This window comes from Protomyctophum bolini (assembly GCF_963924005.1).
Source record: "Protomyctophum bolini genome assembly, chromosome: 2".
NCBI classification, from domain to species: domain Eukaryota; kingdom Metazoa; phylum Chordata; class Actinopteri; order Myctophiformes; family Myctophidae; genus Protomyctophum; species Protomyctophum bolini.
The window spans coordinates 29,239,778-29,247,683 of NC_137863.1; positions in this window are offsets into that span (position 1 = coordinate 29,239,778).

The following is a 7,906-nucleotide window of genomic DNA, read 5'->3' on the forward strand; positions in this document are numbered from 1 at the left end:
GTTGTTCTCTGACATTTTTGGAAGTGGATGCCATTACAGTTGAATCTTGATCAGGCAATGCATTATTTCCAACATCCTCACTATAGGAGGCACCGTCCACTGCACCAGTGAGGACTTTCATTGACTCTGTATTGTCCTGTACATGTATATCAAACTGGTCAGAGGCATCTAAAGCCTGGTGGTTTTGGCTGGCAAATGATTCTTTTATCTCATTAGGTCTAGACAAAGTTATCAAAGGTGTCTTTTCTGATTGCAATGCATTGGTCTCCTCGATAACCTCTAATATGCCTTCCACCTCCTTCTTTACTGTGAATATGGTCTCTGTCACATCTTCATCTTCACCAAGTAGGTTTCTGAAAGTTGAGTCCATATTTATATTATCAGTTTCGCCATCTCTGGTTTCTTCAATATCTCTTACTCCACTTATCATTGACTTCTCAACATTATCATTTGTGCTGTCAAGTGGCTCCATCTCTACAGAGGTGTCCATTGGTTCATTGTGAGACGTATTATTATCATGTGAGTGGCTGTCACTTCCTATTAACGTCAAGTCCATATTGCCAGTATTGTTACTGGTATTATATTTAGTCTCGGATATCACGTTCAACTCCCCATCAAAGGATTTCTGATTTCTCATATTAACATCTGTTGTGTCAAACTCCATTGTTGCACCTTGGTCGCTGATTGCTTTTTTAGGTTGAAGCCTTCGAGTGGAACCCATCTTTCTCCTTTTCCCTGTGGATTGTATTTGTGGATTGTCATAATTTTGGTTTTTATCTTGTTGGTCCAGTATCCCTTGATGGTCTCTATGTGCATCAGCTGCATCTGATATAGATGCACAGCTTTGCTCAGATACATGTCCAGCTATGTCAAGGTCTTTATCATAGTCTTCTTCATGAGAGTTAGTGTCAGATAAGTGGCTGCTGTCCATCACTGCTTCACAACGTTTTGGTCTCTGCTCCTCAGAGTTGTCATATTTGCATTCCACATCAAACTGTGATTGATTTTCTGTGGGTGGTGTGGTTTCCACCATGATGTCATCTCCCACATTCTTTGCTACCTCTGCTATGTCCACATCAATCTGCTTCTCATCCCTCCTATGTCCCAAGTTGTCTTCTTCTGGTTGTACTCTGACATTTTTGGAAGTGGATGCCATTACAGTTGAATCTTGATCAGGCAATGCATTATTTCCAACATCCTCACTATAGGAGGCACCGTCCTCTTCACCAGTAAGGACTTTCATTGACTCTGTATCGTCCTGTACATGTATATTAAACTGGTCAGAAGCATCTACAGCCTGGTGGTATTGCCTGGCAAATGATTCATTGATCTCAGTATTAGGGCTACACAAAGTCATCAAAGGTGTATTTTCTGATTGCAATACATTGGTCTCCTCGATAACCTCTAATATGCCTTCCACCTCCTCCTTTACTCTGAATGTGGTCTCTGTCACATATTCATCTTGTTCACCCAGGTTTCTGAAAATTGAGTCCATATTTATATTATCAGTGTTGGCATCTTTAATTTCTTCAATATCTCTTACTCCACTTATCATTGACTTCTCAACATCATCATTTGTGCTGTCAAGTGGCTCCATCTCTACAGAGGTGTCCATTGGTTCATTGTGAGACGTATTATTATCATGTGACTGGCTGTCACTTCCTATTAACGTCAAGTCCATATTGCCAGTATTGTTACTGGTATTATATTTAGTCTCGGATATCACGTTCAACTCCCCATCAAAGGATTTCTGATTTCTCATATTAACATCTGTTGTGTCAAACTCCATTGTTGCACCTTGGTCGCTGATTGCTTTTTTAGGTTGAAGCCTTCGAGTGGAACCCATCTTTCTCCTTTTCCCTGTGGATTGTATTTGTGGATTGTCATAATTTTGGTTTTTATCTTGTTGGTCCAGTATCCCTTGATGGTCTCTATGTGCATCAGCTGCATCTGATATAGATGCACAGCTTTGCTCAGATACATGTCCAGCTATGTCAAGGTCTTTATCATAGTCTTCTTCATGAGAGTTAGTATCAGATAAGTGGCTGCTGTCCATCACTGCTTCACAAGGTTTTTGTCTCTGCTCCTCAGAGTTGTCATATTTGCCTTCTTCATCAAACTGTAATTGATTTTCTGTGGGTGGTGTTACGTCCACATCAATCTTCTGCTTCGCATCCCTCACATGTTCCAAGTTTTCTTCTTCTGGTTGTTCTCTGACATTTTTGGAAGTGGATTCCACATCAAACTGTGATTGATTTTCTGTGGGTGGTGTGGTTTCCACCATGATGTCATCTCCCACATTCTTTGCTACCTCTGCTATGTCCACATCAATCTGCTTCTCATCCCTCCTATGTCCCAAGTTGTCTTCTTCTGGTTGTACTCTGACATTTTTGGAAGTGGATGCCATTACAGTTGAATCTTGATCAGGCAATGCATTATTTCCAACATCCTCACTATAGGAGGCACCGTCCACTGCACCAGTAAGGACTTTTATTGACTCTGTATCGTCCTGTACATGTATATCAAACTGGTCAAAGGCATCTACACCCTGGTGATGACTGTCAAATGATTGTTTGTTCTCACGATTAGGTCTGCACAAAGTCATCAAAGGTGTCTTTTCTGATTGCAATGCATTCGTCTCCTCGATAACCAGACATCTCTCCTCCACTTCCCTTTTTACTCTGAATGTGCCCTCTGTCACGTCTTCATCTTGTTCACCCAGTAGGTTAGTCAGAGTTGAGTCCAAATCCATATAATCAGTTTCGGATTCGTCATGTTTTGTTTCTTCACTTAGTCCACTTATCAATGACTTCTCAACATCATCATCATTTGTGTTGTCAAGTGGCTCCACTTCTACAGAGGTGTCCATTGGTTCATTGTGAGATGTATTAATATCATTTGACTGGCTGTCACTTCCTATTAAAGTTGATGCATCAGATGCATCAGACTCAGATGCCCAACTGTGTTCAGAATCAGATACATGTTCAGCTGTGTTAAGGGAAGTATTTTGAGATGGATGCAAAGTAACTGACATAGCTATTTCATTGTTTATAGCATCCGTGAGCTGTGCAATGTTTGTTTCTTTGAATTTGTTTGAATGCATGTCATTTGCATCATCTGGTTGGTGTAACTGGGCGACCACTTTAGCAGAACTATATGTTTTGACATGATCACTGACTTCCTCACTCTGAAATGGCTTCATTCCTTTGAGTTTGTTGTCATCGTTGTTTCCATCAACATCCAGTGCTTCTTCACCTTTGGGGATTAAACATTCATCAGTACAGCTTGTTGTGGAGGGGGTGTCAAACTGAAACGAGTCTTCAGGAACATTGGATGAGAACGGGGAACTGTCATGCTCACTCGCTTGACTCATTTCATCCTGCCTCGTGTCAGCTATTGTAACGGTTGACATTTTCCACTTCGATTCATCTTGAATAGTTTCTTCATCTTGTATGATCTCCCTTTGCTCCAAAATATTATCTTTACTCACTTCTCTAGTTTCACCTCTGAAAGGTTCCCTTTGTTTTAACAATATATCTTGTGGATTTAACTGGTACTCTGGAGGCAGAATCACTGTGTCCATTTCGTCGCTGCACAATGTACTGCTTTGTTCATCATTATCTATGTTTTCAGGGTCTATTTTCTCTCTTAGGTTGCAGTTGAGATGTTTATAATAGAGATCTGGCTGCTGTACAAAGTCAAGTTCTTCGTAGGAGGCTGATTCCATTTCAAGAATACTGGGAATTGAGTTTCTGCTTTTGTGAAACAGTTCTTCTTTGCTTGGGGTATTGTCATAAACTTCCTCTCTCGTCTCACTGTATTGAGATGTATATGATTTCACATTGGAGTCCTTGACATCTTTCCTATCTTTAATCTTTCTACTAGACCCAAGCTTTCTTCTGTTTCCTGTGAAATTTGCTACAGGTTGGCTTCCAGCCTGAGAATAATTAGGTTCAGCAAAGTCAGCTACGGATTCATTACTTTCTTCTGCCACAGAATGTTCTACAGTTGAAAGACTTTGAGTTTTGAGAATCCCATCATCAGGATCAGATTTTTCCTTCTGGTTTGATGTCCTGCGCCGTGATGAGCCCATTCTTACTTTCCTTGATCTCTGGCCAGACATGATTCCTGTAATCTTCTCCTAAAAGAGGAACCATAACAAATGATAGCAAAATAGCAGCAATGTTAAGGCATGTGCAGTTTACCATGTCTGTAATGCTTGCTCATAAGGGTCCAAATCATACCCGTAATTAATGCTTAATTAATGATTAACACATACATTAATTTATCATGAATACATCATTCATTCCTGTTAATTAATGAGGTCACTGACTTAACCAAAGTTAATATCTATTAACTTTATATTAATACATTTGTTCCAAAACTTCCATGTGCTGCATTCATGTGTGTTAGGCTGACATCAGGCGCCCAAGTTGGATTGGCTCTCCGGGGTGGTTTACAAAAACGAAATGCACCGCAGCAATTGCACACCCCACTTGGTCCTGTTTATCATTTAACTAATTATGCATATTTCTCAACATAAAATTAACATTAATCTTTTTTGCAGAATTTCATACACTAGGTATAATGAAGGATTACTTTTCAATAATAAAATGGTCTATGGTCAATCCTTGCTCAATCCTCACAGCCGATCAGCAGGTGGATTAATAAATGTACTTACAGTATATAGGGGGGGGGGGGGGGGGGGGGGAGCTGATCTATAAACCCCCCATGTATGGTCCTTAACTAAAGATGTATTAACTTTGGTTAAGTAACTGAACAGTAATCTTGATGTACGATACACAAACGGAACAAGTTACCCCCAATTTGGGGTAAATTGATTATGCAACATGTTCCCATTCTATTGATTTATCTATTGATCTATAAACTTTATAGAATAAGATTTTGTCTGAATTGTCAAAATCATAAACAACTACCAGTGTTGGAAAAGGTACTCACGTTTTACTTAAGTAGAAATGTCAATACTGCAACATAGAAATACAAAATGTACTTAAGTAAAAGTACAAAAGTATTGGCATCAAAATGTACTTAAGTATCAAAAGTAGTCATTATGCAGAATGTCCCATTTCAAGTTTTCAAATGTATAAAGATCTTTTGAAAATAGCAGATCTACAAGCTCACAATGCGTCACATCGTGAAGCATTGGGAGCATGTAGATCAGCTATGTTCAAATGGCCGAAATGTTTATAGGGCTGAAATGTTTAATGTATGTTTTGTAATAATAATCAAAATCTACAAAGTATTAAACTAACTAAACAAAGTTTTCAAATAAAAGTAGTGGAGTAAAAGTACAATATTTCGATCCGAGATCTAGTGGAGTAGAAGTAAAAGTATTGGAAATACTAAGTTTCTCAAAATTCTACTTAAGTACAGTACTTTACACCACTGGAAACTACATACTGTATGACTGTAATATATAAAGCCATGCCCATGTGGTCTACAAACACACGGAAATATAGATTATTTTTTATTTTAAAAAAAAGCTAAAAGACTGCTCAACAGGACAACACTTTTGAGGTATTTCTTTTACTTTACCAGTGTTTCCACACTTCTACTCCACATGAAAATATTGTACTTTTTACACTACTATACAATTATTTAACAACTTTAGTTACTTTGTAGATTTGATTATCATTACAAAACATTAACACTTCAGTCTTCAGCCCTGTGCATACTTTAAAATAGTGAAAATTGTCAATAGTAGATCTGAAGAGTATTCTTTTATATATTTGGAAACTTGTGAAATGGGACATTCTGCTAAATGAGTAGGCCTACCTAATGTATATTATTATTATATTCATATTAATGTGAATACCTTTGTACTTTTTCTACATTGTGGTATTGGCACTTTTACTTAAGTACAAACTGTGAGTACTTCTTCTACCACTGTTGAAGTAAGGGAGCCGCATGTCAGTCACCCCAGCAAAATACCCAGTAAAGTGCTCCAACATATTATTTAGGTAATCTCTTCTGAAGTGAACAGGTATTTTTCTACTTTGAATGTATCATTGATTTAATATACAGTAGTAGGCTATCCCAAACCCCTAGTTGCTTATTCCACAATAGACAATAGTTTTTTGATTCGATTTGGATTCACCATTTTGGGGTGTATCATTGCACACTGCTCTCCCTTACACAATTCAATCAAATTAAATCATAAACATTTAACTCTGCAATAAAAAGGGGACAAATGTCAGGCTTACCACTAGAATCAGATGTCTTTTGATGATACATGCAGGTTGTCAACCACCTACCTCAGCAGAATACCAACAAACTCGCCTCAAAACACAGTATGAGCAGCTTCTGAATAGCAGTTTGCACAAGGGGAAGTTCCTTATGCTGAAACCATGTTGAATGTCTTCCTGTACATTACTTGCAACTCTTGAGTCTTAACACTTCCTGAAATTAGTCAATGAAGTGTGAAGCCATTTTTTCCATAATAAAATTGCAGTATGCTTATGCTACAATTACTTGGTCAAACCTGTGCCTACAGCCTATAAATACATCTAGTATAAGTGGAATTGCATTATAAAGGGACTGCTATATAAAATACATTTCCAGCATTTGTGTATAACCACATAAACCTTTTTTCACTGTTGTGGGACCAACATTTGGAGCTCATGTGAGCTTGTTGCAATTTTCAATAACATTTAATATAAAGCAAAAACAGGAGGGAGCCTAGTAGGCCTAGAGCCTGTGGGAATCCATGCAGTCACAGGATGTTTATTATCCACATGAACCCTGGTGCCCCTACTCTACTTTGTCCTCTGTATGTACCCATCCTAACAGGAGCAGTATGGGGTTAAAGGGCTGAACCCTGGTGCCCCTACTCTTTGTCCTCTGCATGTACCCATCCTAACAGGAGCAGTATGGGGTTATAGGGCTGAACCCTGGTGCCCCTACTCTTTGTCCTCTGCATGTACCCATCCTAACAAGAGCAGTACGGGGTTAAAGGGCTGTACCGTGCCATGATGAAACTCCAAAGGCAGGCAAGAAATAAAATTGTATTGCTCCATCAACAACACATTTATAATGCAAAATGTTCGACTTACATTGTACGGTGAAGAGGCTCAGAAGGGGCTCTGTAGCCTGATTCTAGTGGCTCCCAGTCTCTGCCCGCACAGAATACAAAACTCTGATGCTGGCATTCAAAGCAACGAAAGGTATGGCTCCCTCATATCTTGCAAGCATGATTGAACCCTACCCCCTTAGATAGCACTTTTTAGACTTGGATAGCATTTGAAACAGAGATTTATAGCATGTTATGTAGACAGCACAATAATTGCATTGTATGTAGTCATAGCACTTCATAGTACATATGTACAGCATAGTATAGTATATATTGTTCTCTTAATGTAAATCGCTCTGGATTAAGAGTCTGCTAAATGCCTAAATTGTTGCCTGTAGTTGTTTATATGCAATATACCTCAACCATAAAATAAATCTGCTTGTATGATCAATTTATTCTGAATTGTAACCCTGTGCACAGTTTTGGGGGTTATAAATGTATAGTAGAAAGATTTTCACATCTGTGGAACAAGCAAAACTAAATGCAATGCCTCAACTCCTACAATTCCAAGTGCTGGTCAAGGTGGGTGGGGGACTGAAGGCGGCTGAGAACCACTGCTCTTAAAATAAATAGGGATAAGTCTGTAACAAAAACATATTTTCCATGCCCATCCTCATCAAAACCAGGAAATTACTCAAATTCCATAGGCTACTTGTGCAGGAACTCAATTAGTGGTTCAAGTGGATCACTTGTTAGATTATTACAGCTCATTGCAAAATTGCGCCATTTACAACATTAGGATTCATGGATTTTTTTCCCCAGTTAACTGGGTAGTCAAACCTTTCCCAGAGATTAAAACACTGAAGGAATCTGAAA